The sequence below is a fragment of the Mobula hypostoma genome, chromosome 7, assembly GCF_963921235.1.
Source record: "Mobula hypostoma chromosome 7, sMobHyp1.1, whole genome shotgun sequence".
Classification (NCBI taxonomy): Eukaryota; Metazoa; Chordata; class Chondrichthyes; order Myliobatiformes; family Myliobatidae; genus Mobula; species Mobula hypostoma.
Window position 1 is genome coordinate 27,347,410 of NC_086103.1, and position 16,203 is coordinate 27,363,612.

Below are 16,203 nucleotides of genomic sequence, written 5' to 3' on the forward strand. Positions count from 1 at the left end.
TGAGGAAATAACAGGCAGGATAGACAAAGGAGTTTCAGTCGATTTTGTTTACTTGGATTTCCAGAAGGCCTTTGACGGGTTGCCTGCCATACATGAGGCTGCTTAACAAGATTAGAGCCCATGGTTTTACAGGAAAGATAATAGCGTGGATAGAAGATTTGCTGACTGACAAGAGGGAAAGAGGGGGAATAAACGGAGCCTATTCTGGTTGGCTGCTGGTGACTTGTAGTGTTTTGCATGGGTTGGTATTGGGACCGCTTCTTTTCACATTACATGTCAAAAATTTGGATGGCAAATTGATGGCTTTTTGGCCAAGTTTGCAGATAATGTGAAAATAGGTGGAGGAGCAGGTAATGTTGAGGAAGCAGAGAATCTGCAGAAGGACATAGACATATTGGGAGAGTGAGCAATGAACTGGCAGGTGGAATATAGTGTAGAGAAGTGTATAATCATGCACTGTGTAAAAAGGAATAGAGGCATAGACTATTTTCTGAACAGGGAGGAAATTCAAAAATCTGAGGTAAAGAGTGACTTGGAAATTCTTGTGCAGGATTCTCTAAATGTTAACCTGCAGGTTGAGTTGGTGGTAAGAAAGACAAACGCAATGTTAACATTCATTTGGAGAGGTGCAGAATATAACAGCAATGATGTAATTCGGAGGCTTTATAAGGCATTGGTCATTCTGCACTTGGAATGCTGTGAGCCGTCTTTTATCTAAAGAAATGTTGGCATTGCAGAGGTTGTAGAGGTGATTCATGAGAAATAACCCCAGGAATGAAAGGGTTAATGACTGAGGAGCATTTGACGGCACTGGGTCAATACTCATAGGAGTTTAGAACGAGGGAGGATTTCATTGAAAGCTATCAAATATTGAAAGGCCTAGATACTATATAGAGTATATGTGGAGAGGATGTTTTCTACCTGGGTGAGTCTAGGTCTAGAGGGCACAGCCATAGAATAGAGGCATGTCCATTTAGAACAGAAAAGAGGAGGAATTTCTTTCGCCAGTAGGTGGTGAATCTGTGGAATTCATAGCCACTCATGGTTTAAAGATTGACAAAAATGTGCTTTGATGTTGCCCTCTGTCAAAGCCTATTATGACTTGAGGGTAGGCCTTGAATATATTAGGTACACAATACTCTCAAGCACAAAATAATGGTAATATCATGTACTGTATGGGAGATTGTTTACTGTGTGCAAGGGGCTGAGTTGAGCGCAACCTGGCACAATTAGTGTGCTGTGTGTTTTTGCACTATAGCAAGGTTTTCCTACCTTCTTTCATCTAGCACCTTTGTAAATGCAGAGCAATTTTTACTCACTCATGTCTGTGCCAGATTTGAACTTGGTTCTCTAAAGTGTAAGGAAACAAGGTCACTTACTGTACCAACCAGGTATAGTAAGTACGTCCTTTCCTTACTGGAGGCAAGCTACAGATCAAGGAGTTCTTGTACAATCTCCCACGGCTTTCTCATTTGCTATTTTGCAAGCTGTCATTTGATGTAACTCTTGGCCCCAGACCAGAGATCGGTAAAGTTGACTCTTTGAAGGGAAGTAAAGTAACATTTCAGTTGCACAGCATAACCTTTGGAAAAAGTGATAACAAACCTGCTTTCCAATATTGAAACAAACAGTAACTGGAAAATGTAATAAAATAACCACTTATTTTGTCCAGTATCCTTACAAAAGAAAATAATTGATGCTTGGTAAAATGCCTCCCTCCCTGAGAGAAGTATTTTGTGAAGCACGTGCACATAAAACCGTCTATATATCTTCAAAATTTAAAATGACAAGGTAATGCATGATTGACTTACCTGGCAATTATGTTATTTTCTATAAGGTGTCCTGCCAAGTGACATGACTAGTAGACATCTTTTATATATTAGGCAAATCATTTAGAATATCCTACTCAGTGGGAATTCATGTTTATTTCAATGAAAACTAAAGGTGTGCATAGTAAACTTATTTTGGTTTTGTTGGAATGCTAACCTTGTACTGTCTGTGCCTGGACCGTAATACTTCAGTAGCCTTCTTCTGAGGAGCATATTTCTTTACCTTTGGGTCTCCAGTTCCAGTTCGCAATCACATCATCACCTTGCGGCAACAAAGTGGCACAACATCAGTGCATCTTGAATTGCTGCACTACCAGACTGACAGGTATGGACCTACGTCATATTTGATGGCTCACGTACAAAGCCTCTTTGAGGAAAGACAATTTAGCATAACGGGTCTTTAAGAAGATGCTGACATAGCTGTATGAAATGAGAACTTGAATTGACAAATTATGCTATAACCATCATGTGAATACTCTGATGTGTTTTGTATTCATGAGTTGTACCACTGTTTTAGTTTGTTAATATCTTTGCAAATCCAGTTTTATAACTAGTGTAAAGTGACCTGAGTTAACATAACAGCTGGCATTTATGTAATCTGTGGTTTGGTATTATAACTATAATCTTGATTTTATTGCTAATACATAGGGTTTCTTTTATATTATAAACATAAGCCATTCATCCCCCAAAGCCCCTTCCACTATTCAGTAAGGTCATGGCTGTCTGTATTTTAATTCCACTTACTCAACTTTGTTCAATATCCCTTGATATCCTCGCCTAACAATAATCTTTTGATCTCGATCTTGAAGATTCCAATTGATCCAGCAGCCACAACCTTCTGGGAGCAAATCCCATGTTTCCATGGTGCTTTATGCAATAAGTGCTTGATTTCACTTGTAAATTATATGCTGACATTGAGATGAGTCTGTGGCTTAGTTTCCCCCTTAGATTCTCTACACATTCAATTGACTCATTTTAAGAAGAAATCTCCAGTGATTTAGGAAGTGGCGAAGTGTCCGTGTAAGGGTGTAATAATATTTCTCAGAATTGCACACATGTCCAAATGACTAACTTGTGGAATAGGCTCTAGAAATATACCGTACAGGCAGGACAACGTTTATTTGAGTTTAGAAGTTTTGTAAAAGTTGAAACATATTTCACTTAAACAGAATGAACTGCTTGATAAAGTAACAGAGAAGTTGATGAAGACAATGCACTTGGATTTTAAGCAGGTGTTTACAAAGTACCACATTAAAGTATGGTTACGAAAGTCATAACTTCTGAAATTGAAGGTTTATTGACATTTTAGATAAGAGAAAAAAACACAAGTTTCAGAAAGAAAATAATGAGATGTGACAAATAAAAACTGAAAATATTGGAATACTCAACAAGGCAAGCAACGTCTGGGGAAAGGAAAACAAAAGTAATCTTACAGGTCTGATGAAAGGTCTTTGGCCTGAACTGTTAATTCTGCTGCCATTGTACAGACACTGTTGGAATATATTTACATGACCTCAGAAGCATTGACAAACTGATAGAAATTTGCTTGTAAATAATCTGAATGTGGAATATAGGGTAAAATTTCAATGTTTGGTAAGAAATTGAAGTTTGAGGGCTATGGTGAACATTGAAGATAATGCCAATGAACTGCAACAGAACTTAGACTAACAAAATGTGAAAGACAAAAATACACACAGGGTGATGAACTTTAGCAAGAAGGATGCAGGAAGGCAATTTAGACTTAAAAGAAAGAGAAGAGTGGTAACAAAAGGTATTTTTGTACTCTATACTTCTATTTGATATCTGGGCTTCACAGAGTAGTTATGGTGAATCTTTATAAAATTCTGATTAGATCATAGCTAAGACATTTCACCCAATTCTGAGCTCTATGTTAAGAAAATATGATCGCTGAGAGATTGCAGAGAAGATTCACTAGAATCACCTCAGGAATGAGGAATTTTTGCTTTTCATAATGGTGGAAAAAGCTGGGGTTATTGTGGCTGAGGCTATGGGCCTGCTTTGACTGCTCCAGGCTCCATGTCGATAGACTCACTTTCATTCTGAATGCTGTTGCTTGTTGTTATTGTTTGCACGCTCTTTGCTTTATTCTCTCTCTCTGCACATCGGGTGTTTGTTCGTCTTTTTTAATAAGTTCTTTCAGGTTTCTTGTTTAGTGGCTGCCTGTAAGGAAATGAATCACAAGGTTATATAATTTATACATACTTTGATAATAAATGCACTTTGAAAGGGAGCTGAGGAGAGATTTGATAGATTGTGACAGGTATTGAAGAGATTGAAATGAAAAGCTCTTCCCTTTATGTTATAAAGAGAAGGTTCACAAAGATGATTCTGGGAATGAAGGTGTTATCATATGAGGAATGTTTGATGGCTCTGGGTCTGTACTCACTGAAATTTAGAAGGATGAAAGGGGATCTCATTGAACCCTTTTGAATATTAAAAGTCCTAGACAGAGTAGATGTGGAAAGGATGTTTTCCCATGGTGGGGGAAGGGGGTTCTAGGACAAGAGGGCACAACCTCAGGATAGAGGGATGTCCATTTAAAAGAGAGATGTGGAGAAATTTCTTTAGCCAGAGGGTGGTGAATTTGAAGGCCAGGTCCTTGGGTGTATTCAAGGCAGATCTTGATAGGTTCTTGATTAGACACGGCATCAAAGGTTACAGAGAGAAGGCCAGGGAGTGGGGCTGAGTAAAGGACCAGCCATGATTGAATGGCAGACCAGACTTGATGGGGCAAATGGCATAATTCTACTCCCATGCCTAATGCTCTTATATTATGGTGTAAGCATAAGAGGACAGAGATTTAAGATTTCATGCAGAAAATGATAATGGCTGGAAATCTCTGCCTACAAAGACTGTGGAACTGTAAACAAACAATTTATTCGAAAGGAATTTGAAGAGTCACTCAAGGGAAATATGGATAGAGTGAGATAGAGTGAGGGAGGGAAACTGACCAGATTGCTGTATAGAGAGGTGTCATTGACATTATGTGCTGAATAGCCTCATTCAGTGTTATATTGACTCAAAAACTATGATCAAATTATAAAAGATTATTGCATAAAAAGAATACAATTAGAACAGTCTATCATATCAATGCCTTCCAGAAAAGAACCATTGAAATTAATACTCTTTTTCCAAATCTTGCTGTGCTGTGCTATAATTTGTGGTGCATCAGGGTACTTCTTAAATGCAATGTGAGTTTGTGGCCCCATCCACCTTTAGTTTAGAAGACTGAGGGGAGAGTTTTTCAAAACATAATTTTCATACCTCCACCATAGTTTTTCCTTATATTCCTTCTCATGCATCACTTATGTTGAATTGGATTTCAACTATTAAGAGAAACATTTCTTCTCATTCACCTTACCTTCTGATGTTATAACGTAAGCATTATAATATAACACACAGTGATTAAATTTCCTGCATTTTTATAATAAGGAAATAATCACGACTTAGTCAATCATTCCTCAAAACTAAATTTCTGCACCTTTCTCATAAACCTCCTCTGAATTCCCACCAGTGCGACAATATTGTCTCTACAATGTGGTGAATGCAAATGTTACTCTATCCACTCTGTTGTTTATTAATCATCATGAATTTATGAATGTTGTATTCTTTGCCTTGTCCAATAAAGGAAAATATCATTCAAGACTTCTGGTCAACCTTTGCACCAGCCTTGCTATCTTCATGAATCTGTCAACATGAACTCCAAGATCTTCTACCTTCACTTCTAGACATTCTACTGTTTAGTGAATTATCTAGTTCATCTCCCATGTACATGAACTCCAGACTAAATTCCATGTGTCACTTCCTTGTCTTCTAACCAATACATTTGTATGTTCTAGAAATCCACAGTATCCCACTACTTCAAAAAGTTATGAGAATAGCAAAATAGAAGCCAGTTTTTGAATTTTGAATCTAATATTGACCTCAAGTAGCAGTTTGCTTCTAAAATTCTGTTTCATCTCACAAAGGCTTTTCAGTGTAATCTGTTCTTCTCATTAGGGATGTATTTCCAGGCAGTGAAATTTTAAGTTCTCAGGGATGGAGGGCAAATCTTTTGAGAAAGTTGCTTACAGCAATTCCTGACTAAAGTAATGTTTACTTTATCGGTAAAGCAACTTGCATATAAGCAGCATGCATTGATGAGCTGTATGAGAATGTAGATAGTATTTATAGCATTGACAGAAATGCGAAACAGCACAATTACTCTGATAATGGCATCATAACTAAAACATCCTCAGATTATTGCTGCATGGCAATTTCAAATTTGCTGATTCTTGTGAGTTTATTGCAGCTGTGCAGGTGAATTAACCCCACACCCAAAGCTCTCTAAGGCTGACTGTTTCACTGTGTCAGTCAAATTTAAATATAAGAGCTTCATTCATAAGGCACCTTTCCTAGCCATTGCCTGTCCCTGGGGCATTAAAGATAATGAAATATTTTTGGTCCATTGCACTGTAAGATGTGTGGCAGCCAATTTATGTACAGGACACTTGTACAAACAGCCGAATGCACCCAAATAGGGATGTTAAATGAAAGAGAAGTACTGTCCAACACAGAATTGTGTGAATTATTACCAGTTCCTGTAATCATACATCAGTGTTCCATTTCAAATTATGAAGTTGCAAGATCTGATAATCTCAGCAATAGCAAGTAATTACTTCAAAGCTGAAGAAATATGTGGCATATTTTTATAGTTTCTTGTAGAATGAATGCAAGGGCTGGTACTAAAAGATGACAAGACAGAACTCGAGAAGGAAATTGTGTTAGTGAATTTTGTGGTTACCAAAGTTATGATCAAGATACGATGGAAACAGAGCAAGTTCACTGTTGAAGCACTCAAAGGACTTGCACACTGTTGCAGAATGAAGTTTGCACTAAATTAATTTCAACTACGTACAACTAATTTGGAGTAGAAGACTAAAAGTATCTCAATTCCATATTAGATATCATTATGCAACTGGAATATTGACACTTACAGAACATATGTGGAATTGATCAATCATGCTGAAAAACTACTTTGTCCAAGATAAAACCAAGAGACTAACAGCAGCTAATTTTACCCATAGTGGATTCCAATCCAGGCTGTCATGGCAATGATATTTTAATTTAGTTCAGCTTTATTTCTGTAGCCACTACTAAAATATGTTGCAGGACTTTGATAAATTTCATCACTGCAACCCAGAAAATGGGTATCATTCTTTTATTTCTGGGCTTCTCAGAGAAGAGCTCCATCTTGTGATATCCAGCACTGGCACTGGGCAATCACCTCTCAAATTCCGTTTGACTAAGGAATTCCCAATTCATTGATTTCAATGAGAAATTAGCTTTATTTGGCACATGTACACTGAAACATTCAAGGAAGTGCATAATTTTTATATCAATGACTGACACAGTCTGAGAACCATGTTGCAGTAAGTTCGCAAATATTGCCATTCTTCTGGCACCAGCATAGCATTTGCACAACTCACTAAGTTTACCCATACTGCTTTGGAATGTGGGAGTGCCTAGTGGAAACCCATGTGGCCACAAGGAGAATAGTGGGAATCAAACCCTCGTCAGTGATTGCTGGTGCTGTAAAATGATTGTGCCAAACGCAACCAAATTGTGCCACCCTGAAACACAAAATATTTTATGATTTAATCTTTTGTTTTACTATGTAGTTTCAGAGTTTTGAATTAAAAAAAAACTTGGTAAGTTATTTTGCCTCATTTAAATAGGTACTAAATGTTTTCAGAAAATTGGTGGTATGTGGAAACATAGGAAAGATGTCAACAAAATAGAGAGAGTACAGAGAAGATTTACTAGAATGTAACCTGGGTTTCATCACCTAAGTTACAGAGAAAGGTTGAACAAGTTGGGTCTTTATTCTTTGGAACGTAGAAAGTTGAGGGCGGACTTGATAGAGGTATTTAAAATTGTGAGGGGGATAGATAGAGTTGATGTGGATAGGCTTTTTTCATTCAGAGTGGGGGAGATTCAAACAAGAGGACATGAGTTGAGACTTAAAGGGCAAAAGTTTAGGGGTAACATGAGGGGGAAATTCTTTACTCAGAGAGTGGTAGCTGTGTGGAACGAGCTTCCAGCAGAAGTGGTTGAGGCAGGTTCAATGTTGTCATTTAAAGTTAAATTGGACAGCTATATGGACAGGAAAGGAATGGAGGGTTATGGGCTGAGTGCAGGTCGGTGGGACTAGGTGAGAGTAAGAGTTTGGCATGGACTAGAAAGGCCGAGATGGCCTGTTTCTGTGCTGTAATTGTTATATGGTTATATGGTTATACGGTTATATTTATTTTTCTCAAAGTTTGACAGCTGGCAAGACTGAGAGTACATTCTGAATACTGCAGACTCTCAACATGAGCAGTGAGCAGCTGGAACAGGATATGTGGTGACTATGGCTTTCAAATGAGTACAATAGGCATGTATTAGCAAAATATAACTCATGAAACTTGAGGCTTTCTACCTGAAACAGATGAATGTCCTTAGTATGTAGGTGTAAAGAGAAGCCCCTTCCATATTGATTGATCTTGTTTCTGAGATCACATACAGTCTACTGAAATCAAAGGACATGGTTTAGCATAAAATCATTACCCAAGCAGGTGATCAAGAAAACTTCAATATGGAGTTCTGTCTTGCGCAGGCCTGAGACTCATCTTGACAGATATGGCAACTGTTCTGTTAATAAGTTTGAAAATTCCACAATTGACAACAGTCAAACCTATATGATGGCAGAGATCTATGCCTGTAAAAAACAATGATTTACCCTGATTTTCATCTTGAAATTTAGCAAATTTATACAATGTAATATAGTTGGTGAATGCAGGACAAAGTTTTTTTTTCATATTGGTAGAGCATTGGCATTAGAATCTATCTTGATATTCAGTGCAAGCTAAATTGTCAGAAATGTCTTTCTGCTGCCAAGCAATTAGTCAGATAATTGATGTCCATTGTTAGTCCAATCCTGCTAACATCTTTTCCTCCCTAGGCCTGCCCAATACCCAGAAAGTGGTGAATCTGTGGAATCCTTTTCCACAGGCAGCTGTGGAGACTAAGTCTTTATGTATATTTAAGGCAGATGTTCATAGATTCTTGACTGGTCATGGCATGGAAGGATACAGGGAGAAGGCAGGACGTTGGGACTGAGAGGAAAATTGGATCACCCATAATGCAATGGTGGAGAAGACTCGATGGGCCAAATGGCTTAATTCTCCTCCTATAACTTGCAGTCTTATGGTCGAATAGAACCATGTCATAAGATGTACTCTGAAAGGTTACATAAAAACAGAAAAAAGGTACAAACGCCCAACAGGTCAAGTAGCATCTGTGGAAAGAGATAACTATTCAGGATAGGAACCTATGTCAGAACTTTTAAAAAGAAAATTTTGAGAATGGGATTGCTAGTTAATAAGTAACTGAAACGGTGTATATACTGTTTATCTTCTTTCAGTTTGTGCAGTGATCAACTTGTGTTGAAAATTCCAAACTTCTTTGTTTCTTCTTTGATGTATCCCTTGCCAACCATATCTGTATTCTTCAAATAGCATAATTGCCAGTAAATGTGTGAAAAATACTTCAGCTTAAATGGTTAAACTACTGTCAGTTATGTTCCCTGTCAAATAACTCTGACATAGACTATCAATCACTGTGAATCGTTACTTCTTCGATGTCAACATTCTCATCAGCAATGTACCTAGGGAAACGATTTTAAGGAATTGAATGACTGCGGAGAGGAAAAAAAGAGCAATTATTCTGACATCTATCAAACAATTAATATTTTTGTGATATTCTTATCTCTTATGGAAGTTTTATTGATGCAGCCTTATGTTCTTTGTCAATGCAAAGGGATTGTAAATGCAAAATAAAAATACTTTGGTGAGCTTGCTTTATATAAACTAACACATGATTCTTTCACATGATACGATAGGGTCTTTTAAGAAACTTTTAAATAGGTACATGGAGCTTAGAAAAATAGAGGACTATGGGTAAGCCTAGTAATTTCTAAGGTAGGGACATGTTCGGCACAACTTTGTAAGCCGAAGGGCTTGTATTGTGCTGTACGTTTTCTATGTTTCTATGTTTCTAAATCCCCATCCACCCTAGTCCCACCCTCCACTCTCCAATTAAAATAATGTATATTCCTATTTCAGGATCATAAACAAAGCAGTTGAGTTCTGAGTTCAAAGTGAATAACTGGAAGGGCATACACAATGAAATCAGAAGCATGAACACAGTGACTTTGTCTCTTAGAAAGGGTGGAAAAATAAGATATGCTTATTGATCGGGCAGTGAATACATCAATACAGCTTTGCTATCAGCATCCGCAATCAAAAATATTCAATTATAAGTTGAACCAAGACATCTACAGATCTTTAATAAGTCAACATCTTAATTAATCTGCAAAATTACCCTACTTTTATATTTACAGAACTTTGCAAATGTTTTGTGCACATATGTATATCTAGGGTACCTACAACTTTTGCACAATACTTTAGCCATTTTATGTATTGCTCTGTACTGCTGTCGCAAAAAAAAAAGTAACTCATGACATAACTGAGTGGTGACAAACCTGATTCTGATATGTGTCTCTCTTTTTTTAGACTGAGAGTGCAAGTGGGGTGGGGAGAGGGGATCATGGTTGGGAAAAGGGGAAGGGAGCGGGAAGAGAGCAGGAAGCACCAGAGAGACTTGTGTAATGATCAATAAACTATTGGTTGGAATCAACTGACCTTGTCTGATATCTCAGAGTTGGGTGTGTCAGCATCTATGAAGGGAAATCACAGTCAATATCCTCCATCTGGCCATGAATAAGCTTCTAAATGGAATAACATTGCTATTAGAAACTAGTTTGAAATTTGGATTGGATTAGTTGGTCAGAATTCTCTTTTAGATTCTGACCAACTATTTTGGCAGCTGATGCCCCTTGTTAACACAATCCTGATCACAGGATGTCTTCAGCCAAAATGCTGACTGTCCCTTTTCCTCCTAAGATGCTGCCTCACTTGTTAAATGCCTCTCAGCAGCTTTTTGTGTGTTGCTCCGGATTCAAGAATCCATAGTCTCTTGCATTTCCATGCTGAATTGTTTATTGGATATCCTAAAAAGTAACTATCTACCTGTAGCTGATTTTGTTCACACTGAGATAAAATGTTTGTTTAAAGTATTAATGAACTGATGTGTTCTAAGCTTTCTCACATTAACCAACAAAGCCATAATTGTTTTATTTCACTGTGAATTAGATATCATCAGAAAAGGCTTGTATTGATTTGAAAAAAAATCATATTGAGACAAATAACGGACCTTAGACGTTTAGTGTTTATCAATAAACCACATAAAATGAAATCAATTTAAATTTACAACTTTAAAATCAGTTCAATAACTCTCCTATGGAAATCAAAATATATATTAAATCTTCAAGGATAATCATTGGCATAGATCCCTTTGCTCAGAAGAATTGGAGATTTATTGTAAGATGGAGCATATGGGCTAAAGTTTGCTCTACATCGCCAAAGAGGAACAGAATGGCCAAGGCATTGTTCACAACAGAACAGGGCCAGACACAGTGCACAATTGTCTTTCATACTTGAGAGGAAGAAATTATATTTACAGACAGAGGCTGAGGATAAGATGATAAGGAGAAGTATTGGAATCCCAATGATTTGGGTGGGGGAGATTGTTTTTTTAAAAAGTTTGGAAATCAGAATTTTAAGTGTTGAATTAGGACACCTTGAGAACACTTCCACTGTTATTTTTATTCAGGGTGTCATTTAGTGAGCTAACTACTAACTGTAGATTCTGTCCCAAATTTGAAGACTTCTGGAAGTCAGAAAAAACAATATGCAACAGATTGTTCAGTAAGTTAAATAGTTGAATTGATTAAAGTGACATCCGCAATAAGAACTATGCCAGCCAAACTTGATTACTTAAGGAGACCATACATTGAATCTCACACAACGACTTAAATGAAACTGGCACTGCACTGTTAAATAGAATTATTCACGATGCCATCCTTCAGAGGAGCCACATGGCCAAAGCCTATTTTTCTCATCCTTTCAGCACATGTAAAGGCAGTTGAAAGAGCGAGTGTCATGAGCAACATGTGCTCACCTGATAACTCTAATCAAAATTCCTATTTTAGTTTGTGTGAGGCTTTACTAGATCATAAGACCAGATGATATTGGAGCAGAATTAGACCGTTTGGTCTATCAAGTCTGCTCCGTCATTCCATCATGGCTGATTTATTAACCCTCTCAACCCCATTCTCCTGCCTTCTCCCTGTTGCCTTTGATATCCTTATCAATCAAGAAGTTATCAACCTCCACTTTAAATTATACCCAATGACAATCTGCAGCAATGAATTCCAGAGATTCACCACCCTCTGGTTTTAGAAATTCATTCTCATCTCTGTTATAAAGGGATGTCCTTATATTCTGAGGCTGTGTCCTCTGGTCTTAGACTCCCACATGACTGGAAACATCCTCTCCACTTCCACTCTATCTAGGGCTTTTATATATAGCTTTCAATGAGACCACCCCCCCCCCCCGCCACAGGGCTAAACTCCTGTGAGGAGGGGCCTAGATGAAATAAATATTTGCATATTTACATACATTGCACTGACAGAATCAGTCTTTTATGGAGGAGGAAGAGGAACAAAAAATGCTAAGCCTTGATTCAGGAGATGACTAGAACTTTTTCATAATGCTAGGAAATTGACATGGCACTGAAGGATCGAGGAACTGCCGGGAAAATATCCAAGTGACATGAAAAGATAACCTGAGATACCATTACTAATGGTGGAATGGAAAGTCGTAGAGAAAATACAGGCATATTTGAGGACCAAAAGGCGTTATGAGGTTATGAGTTTTTCATAAGGCTTTTGGATAGAAAAGAAAGTTAGACTTGCTTTTCACATGATTTTCAGAACATCTAACAGAAGTTAATGTAGCTTGAAATGTAGTGCGTAGTAGCATTTAGAACACAGTGACCCAAAATCTGAATAGCAAACTTTCACAAAATACACTGTGATAACAATAGGATAAAAGCTTGAGCACGCTGAGTTGGCTCGACTGGAAGCTGGCTGTGTTTTGCTTGATGCGTGAGTGTGTTTTGGAACCTGTTGAGGGAAAGAGAGTGGGGAAGGAACGGAAATTACTGGGAGGGGGTCGTGTGGGTCCGGTAATGGCAGACAAGATAAGAGGCGGGGTTGAGGGAAAGAAAGTGGAGAAGGAGAGGGATAGAGACTTGGGACCAGAGGTAGGCAGCTGGGGAGAGGTGGATTATTGTGAAGGGAAAAATAAAGGGAATGAGGAGGTAGTGAGGGGTTGGATGAATAAAAACCAAGACAAAGGGAATAAAAGAATAAGGAATGATAGTGGAGAAAGCTCTGAAAGTGAGGAAGATGAATAAGCTCAGAGAGGAGGTGTTGTCATAATTAGGTTTAATGAGAAGGCTCAGGGACATATGAAGAAAATTAACCCGTTTGTGCTCACAACAACTCTGACAAATAGGATAGGGGAAATAGTATTTGCAAAAGTCCTTAATGATGGCAACTTATTGGTAAGATGTGCGAATGAGGAACAACTTGAGAAAGCACTCAAGCTAAAAGAGATAGGAAAATGCAAGGTGGAATACACTGGGAGGGTGGGAGCACAAAACAGTGGTTGTAAAGGAGTGATCACGGGGATACCAATGAGTATAAATATGGAGGAGATAAAGAGGAATATCAAAGGAGGGAAAGTAATGAATGTTCAAAGACTGAAAACAACAAAGGAGGGAGTGAAAAAGGAAAGTGAATCAGTATTGATTGAATTTGAAGAAGAAAGAGTGCCAAGGAAGGTGTTCCTGTGTTTCATGAGTTACCCAGTAAGGGTGTATGTGCCAAAGCCACTGAGGTGCTATAATTGTCAAAGGTTTGGACACGTGGCTAAAAACTGTAAAAGGCAGAGGAGATGTGCTAGATGTGGGGGTGATCATGAATATGGAAAGTGCGGAACAGGAGTTCAACCAAAATGCTGCAATTGTGGAGGAGCTCATAATGTTGCATATAGTGGGTGTGCGGTTGTGAGATGGTAGACTAAAATTCAAGAAATAAGAGTGAAAAGAAAGATTACTTATGCAGAAGCTGTAAGAATGTCAAGAGAACAGAATAATGTTCCTAATGAACAGGGAGCAATAGGGATATGAGAGATGCAGCAAAGAACAAATGACAGGATTTATGTAGACAAAAAGGCTCTAGTAACATTCATTGCAGGAGTGATTAATAGTACTGCTGAGGTAAAGTCAAAAAGTGACAAAATTCAGCTGGTGGTAAAAGCAGCAGTAAACCATTTAGGGTTAGTAGGACCGACATGGGAGGAAGTGAGGGAGAACCTCAGTAATCAGTCAAGCCAGGAAGTGTCATGTGTTGGTTAATACTAATTATGGTGATTCTTTTACAATGGAATGCAAGGAGCTTACTGGCCAATAGCCAGGAATTCAAGCACTTTATTAAAGAAATGTTTCTAAAACCGGATGTAGTGTGTATTCAGGAAACTTGGTTGAAACCAACTTTAGACTTTGTGGTATATGGGTATACAATGATAAGGAAAGATAGAAATCTAGGGGGAGGAGGGGGTTGTGCTATGTTAATCAAGCAAGGTATACCATATAGGGTACTGGAGAAAGGAGATGATCAGGAATACATAGTGGTGGAAGTGTGGGAGAGAGGGGAGGGAGTGGTTATAATTAACTACTGCAATCCATGTAAAAGGTTGGATTTGGACAGCCTATTAAAGATACAAGGACAAAACAGACATAAAGTAGTGTGGTGTGCAGATTTCAATGCTCATGGCACAATATGGAGGGATCAGATTACAGATCCAATTGGAAAGGTAATTGAAGAATTGATGGAAGAAAGGGATTTGGTGTGTATGAATGATGGTAGCAGCACAAGGATAGATATAACAACAGGAACTGAGTCAGTGTTAGATATTACGTTAGTGTCTAATACCTTGGCTGGCATTAGTAACTGGGGAGTTTGGACTGCTTCAACAGTAGGCAGTGATCACTACCCAGTCTTGTGTTCAGTGGCTGAAAGAGTTGAAGTAAGACCAGGTGGCGGAACCCCAAAGTGGGTGTTTGAAAAAGCTGATTGGGGTAAGTTCCAGAAGTTGAGTGAAGAAGGGTTGACAAAGATTGATATTTCTGGAAATATAGATGAATTAAACAGTCAGGTGACTTCAGCAATTATCATGGCAGCAGAAGGATCTATACCTAGGAGTAAAAATAGAATGAATAGAAAACTGGTACCATGGTGGACACAGGAATGTTGTCAGGCTGTAAAAAACAGAAGTAGAGCATTCAGGCTAGTTAAAAGAACCCATAATATGCAGCATTTGGTTCAATATAAGAAAGCACAGGCAGTGGTGAGAAGAACTATACGTCAAGCTAAAAGGGCAAGTTGGAGGAGTTTTTGTGACAAGGTAGGAAGAACAACACCTGTGGGAGAGATATGGGGAATGATTAAGAGGATGGGAGAAGATAGAAGGGAATGGGAATATCCAGTAATGATATCTGAGGAGGAAACTGCAGTCTCCAGTAGGGATAAGGCTGAGGTCATGGCCAAGTCATTTGTACTGATACACAGTTCAGAAAATTTGTCTGAAGAAGGGAGAAGAAGAAGGGAAAGAATAATGAGCCAACACCCAGGTGTGTTAAGCAGGAGGGAAGGAACAGATGATATAATTGATGATCCATTTACATTAGCAGAAATGGTGAGAGCAATAAAGAGATCGAGACCAACCTCCCCAGGGAAAGATCTGATGTGCTCTGTGATGCTAAAAAATCTAGGAGAAGGAGCGCTCTTGAAGTTGCTGCATTTTTATAACAGAGTGTGGGAGGAGGGAAGATTACCAAGTGCATGGAAAGAAGCAGTAGTAATTCCAATAAGGAAGCCTGGCAAGGATCTGTCAAAACCCACTAGCTACAGAACAATTGTATTAACATCAAGTATATGTAAGATAATGGAAAGGATGATAACAGAAAGGTTATCATATGAGCTTGAGAAAAGGGGAATGCTGGCAAGTTATCAGAGTGGTTTTAGAAAGGGAAGGAATTTCATTGACTCAGTGATTATGTTAGAGACTGAAATAAGGAAGGCCCAGGCAAATAGAGACTCAGTAGTAGCAGTGTTCTTTGACATTGAAAAAACCTATGATATGATGTGGAAGGAAGGATTATTAATTAAACTGGACAAGATGGGGGTTGGTGGGAGAGTTTTTAATTGGATTAAAGATTTTTTGTTTGGTAGAAAAATTCAAGTTCGGATTGGATCAGAATTATCAAAACAGTACATAGTGGAAATGGCACACCTCAAGGTAGT

The 16,203-nt window shown here is 38.2% G+C and overlaps 1 protein-coding gene across 1 annotated transcript in view; it reads left to right on the top strand.

Moving 5' to 3' along the window:
* LOC134349198 (teneurin-2-like) overlaps positions 1 to 16,203 on the top strand; it is a 3,136,038-nt gene that overhangs the window by 1,402,142 nt on the left and 1,717,693 nt on the right. The gene's annotated exons all lie outside the window — the stretch shown is intronic.